The following is a 5000-nucleotide window of genomic DNA, read 5'->3' on the forward strand; positions in this document are numbered from 1 at the left end:
TAGAAAAGTACAATTCATACAGGTAATGCAGTAAAAGTGGATACAGTAGTAAAAAAGACATTCTGGTGCAAATGTTCAGTGGCTGGAGGAGGGTGTGTGGCAGTCAAGCCAGGGTGGAGGAGGGAAGAGCAGTCACAGGGGTGGTGCAGATTTCAGTAGGGTGTCAGTCGTATGGATGAAGCTGTTCTTGAACCTGCTGGTACGGGAATGGATGACCCTGTAGCGCCTCCCAGAGGGGAGGAGGGCAAACAGTCTGTGGCTATGGTGTGTTAATGTGAGGAGAGAGGGAAGCTCCTGACCCAGGGGCCACACCTGATGTTAGCTGGGTCTCACCAGGGGCCACACCTGATGTTAGCTGGGTCTCACCAGGGCTTCCCATTGGCTAGAGATGTTAGCTGGGTCTCACAAGGGCTTCCCATTGTCTAGAGATGTTAGCTGGGTCTCACCAGGGCTTCCCATTGGCTAGAGATGTTAGCTGGGTCTCACCAGGGCTTCCCATTGGCTAGAGATGTTAGCTGGGTCTCACAAGGGCTTCCCATTGGCTAGAGATGTTAGCTGGGTCTCACCAGGGCTTCCCATTGGCTAGAGATGTTAGCTGGGTCTCACCAGGGCTTCCCATTGGCTAGAGATGTTAGCTGGGTCTCACCAGGGCTTCCCATTGGCTAGAGACACAATGCAGGGGTGGGGCGCTGGACCTGACTTCCTGTGACTTCCTGTGACTTCCTGTCTTTAAGGGAACCAGCCCTTCCACACTCCAACTCCGTCAGGGGTTTAATGGCTCCTAACAGGGTTAGGGTTAGGGTTAGGGTGAGGGTTTAATGGCTCCTATCAGTTCCAATAGCCAGGACAAAGAGACATGGAGGAGCAGCTTTTAGTTTCTATGCTCCCAGCCTTTGGAACACTCTGTTGTTAGACTCTGTAGCCCCACTTAAAACTAAAAAGAAGTTTACAAGTAGGACCTCCCCATGGCTAAAAAATAAAAATGTTAGTGAAATAAAAAGAAAATGTCGCATAGCAGAGAGAAAATGGAGAAAAACAAAGACCACTATCCACCACGGTATCTACAAAGATGCACTAACTACCTATAACAAAACCATCCGTCTAGCAAGGAAAGGTTATTTTTCCTGCATTATTACAGAAAATGGCGGAAATTCCAGAGTTCTGTTCTCCACCATTGACCGGCTGCTAAACACTGTCCCTGCCCCCCCACTATCCTCAGCAGCTAAATGCGAAGAGTTTGCTCAGTTCTTCAAGAACAAAATAACATCGATCAGATCTAGTATCACTACTACTGGAGGTGAAATTGACATCAGTAGATCTTGCAACTTAACTATGAGCACGTTCACATGTATCACACTAAGTGAACTCTCTAAAATCATCATCGAATGTAAATCTACAACCTCAGATATTGATCCCATTCCCACTGCATTCTTTAAGCGAGTGTTTGATAGTGTCTCAGGTCCGGTCCTTGACATCATAAACACATCCCTTAGAACTGGCGTTTTCCCAGATGCCTTCAAAACAGCTGTTGTAAGGCCCCTATTAAAGAAACCCAAATTGGATACCAGTACACTAGCAAGCTATAGACCCATATCCAATCTTCCATTTATTAGTAAAGTCCTGGAAAAGATAGTATTAGTCCAAATAAATTCATATCTGGAAGAAAATAACATCTTGGAAGTCTTTCAGTCAGGTTTCAGAAAATATCACAGTACTGAAACCGCTCTCACCAAAATAATTAGCGACCTCAGACAAAACTCTGATGCAAATAAAGTTTCTATCCTTATCCTGTTAGATCTTACTGCAGCATTTGATACCATTGATCATGACATCCTAATCAATAGACTTGAAAATCTTATTGGGTTCTCTGAGTGTGTATTGAACTGGATCAAAACATATATTAGAGGAAGGAAGTTTTATGTCAGTCTAGGAGACCATATGTCCGAGAAACATGAAAGCTGCTACGGGGTTGCACAAGGGAGCTGTTTAGGTCCATTGCTCTTTTCTCTTTATATGTTACCACTCAGTGACATCATCAGAGAACATAGTATAGATTTTCATAGCTATGCGGATGACACACAATTGTATATTTCCGCTGAGCCAAATGATGCAACAGCAATAAACTCCATTACCAACTGTTTATTGGCAATAAACAAATGGATGAACAATAACTTTCTAAAACTCAATGAGGACAAAACTGAAGTCCTACTTATCGGCCCTAAATTAAAAAGAGAGATGCTCACCAAGAATCTAGGAGGTTTATCCCGCTGGATTAAACCTGAGGTGGTTAGTCTTGGTGTCACCCTGGACTCAGATTTGAATTTCAACTCCCACATTAACAAAGTCACCAAAACAGCTTTCTTTCACCTCAGGAACATAGCAAAGGTACGATCATTCTTAAACCAAAATGATGCCGAGAAGCTTATTCATGCTTTCATATCGAGCCGGCTAGACTACTGTAATTCACTTTTTACTGGTCTTCCCAAGAAAACAACTGTAAGACTCCAGCTCATTCAAAATTCTGCAGCTAGACTATTAACCAAAACTAAAAGGAGAGAACACATTAGTCCTGTCCTAGCTACTTTACACTGGCTTCCTGTTACCTTTAGAATTGACTTTAAGGTCCTCCTCCTCACATACAAAGCTCTAAATGGACAAGGACCTAGCTACATTGCTAACTCTCTTACTAACTACACACCAGCTAGAACACTGCGATCATCAGATACAGGTCTGTTACAGGTCACCAGAAGCAGTCATAAGAAGATTGGAGATGCAGCCTTTGTCAACTACGCCCCAAAATTATGGAACACATTACCCGTTAATATTAGGGAAGCAAACACGCTAGACACCTTCAAAAGGCAGCTTAAAACCTATCTTTTTACCAAAGCATTTTATTAATTTTATCTGGCACTTTTTATTTCTCTGTTCTCTTTGAAACTGTTTTAAGGGTTTTATGACTTTTATTACTTTTACTATTTCTCTGTAAAACTGTTTTGAGGGTACCATGGCACTGTCGGAAACCATATTGTGGCTCAATATATCACATATTATTCTCAGAGATATTTCCATAACAAATGTTCTAGTCCCCTAGGTGCAGTCACCTTCCTTAAGCCTGTAAAAGAGAGCTAGTGTCTCTCCCGAAGCCCTGAAGTGCGTTCGGTGGAAGAAGACGAAGAGGCCTCTGAAGGAAGGGTATAGAAGGAAGGGTGGCCTTTGGCCGGGGAAACATAGCTAGGGAAAATATTTAATAGGGTAGGTCGGAATCTATGGAGCAGCACTATGGTTTCGACTGCGCTAAATACCAGGCAGAAGGGTTTTATTACTTTTATTATGATTTTAATATTTTAAGCCTATCGGAACATCAGGTTCTGATACGATGTTGACCAATATTTTATTGCTCCTGCTGCTTGCTCTTATTGATTTTATGTAAAGCACTTTGAATTGCAACTCCTGTACGAAATGTGCTATATAAATAAAGTCTTACTTACTTACTTACTTACTCTGCCAGAATATCCAAGAATGGCTGAAACGGTGGAAACCTTTAAACGTGCACTTAAGACACACCTCTTGTGTGTGTGTGTGTGTGTGTGTGTACCTCTTTAATCTCGCCTAGCACTCGCTGTAATAGTTATCTGTTTATTTATCTCTGTAAAATTTGTGTCTCTTTGCAAGTGTTTGTAACCCCCCCCGCCCATAGCCTACATTATAAAAACCTAACCCTAACCTGATATTATACACTGTTAAACAGGGCTTGACTGCTTGATATACATTATAAAACCTAACCCTATATAATATTATACACTGTTAAACAGAGCTTGACTGCTAGATATGCCGACTCAATTTTCTATAAACTTGGGAGGACAAATAACACGCAGAGACTGGATGCAAGTTCTGAGAAAACACTCAATCAATTTATTTTGTGCAGGTGCATCAGCTTATATATAGACAGTCACATGACACACACACCTGAAATGCATCAGCAATAATTGGGAGCACAATCAGTTGGCAATTATTCAATTAACATACCCTCTTATAGCCTGCATTATAAAACCCTAAAGATTAACATACCCTCTTATAGCCTACATTATAAAACCCTAAAGCAGATCATATTATTATTCAATTAACATACCCTCTTATAGCCTACATTATAAAACCCTAAAGCAGATCATATTATTATTCAATTAACATACCCTCTTATAGCCTACATTATAAAACCCTAAAGATTAACACCCCCTCTTATAGCCTACATTATAAAACCCTAAAGCAGATCATATTCATGAGTGCATATTTACACATATAAACACCAGTTGCTGCTACATAGCTGCCAACTGTATGTACTGTACCTATGTGTGTGTGTGTGTCTGAAGGGCCTGGAGCTCTGGCTATGTAAAGCACTGTTGTATATCATGTGTGTGTGTGTGTGTGTGTGTGTGTGTGTGTGTGTGTGTGTGTGTGTGTGTGTGTGTGTGTGTGTGTGTGTGTGAAGGGCCTGGAGCTCTGGCTATGTAAAGCACTGTTGTATATCCTCCACACAGAATGCTATACTTCCCGCCACTAGATGGCAGTGTGGGACAGAATAACTCCCATAGTTGGGCATGTCGGCGGTCTTCACTACTCCAAAAGGACTGCTAAGTAACATGATTCACATGCTATTAAGGCGAGACACGGCAGGCAAAAACATCGTTTTTTCAGCAGTGGTCAATTTTGAGATTTTGAGCTAGTTCACTCCCTAAACATGTAATCTTTCATACTAGCATAAAGAAAATATCCTAATTATACATTAATGTGTATATTTATTCACATTTTGTCTGGTCGCGGCGTCAGCATTCTCATAGGTTTCCAGGAAAGTTAGCAGTCTAACGTAACGTGCAGTATGTCGGCTTTCTGATGCTAGACATGTTTGGTTCCGTTGGAAAGCGCTATAGCTCTCACACAACGTTATCTAATCCAAATAAGGACATTTCCTTTCCAGCAGTAACCAATGATGTTAGCAAAAACGG

Source organism: Sprattus sprattus (assembly GCF_963457725.1).
Source record: "Sprattus sprattus genome assembly, chromosome: 16".
NCBI classification, from domain to species: Eukaryota; Metazoa; Chordata; class Actinopteri; order Clupeiformes; family Clupeidae; genus Sprattus; species Sprattus sprattus.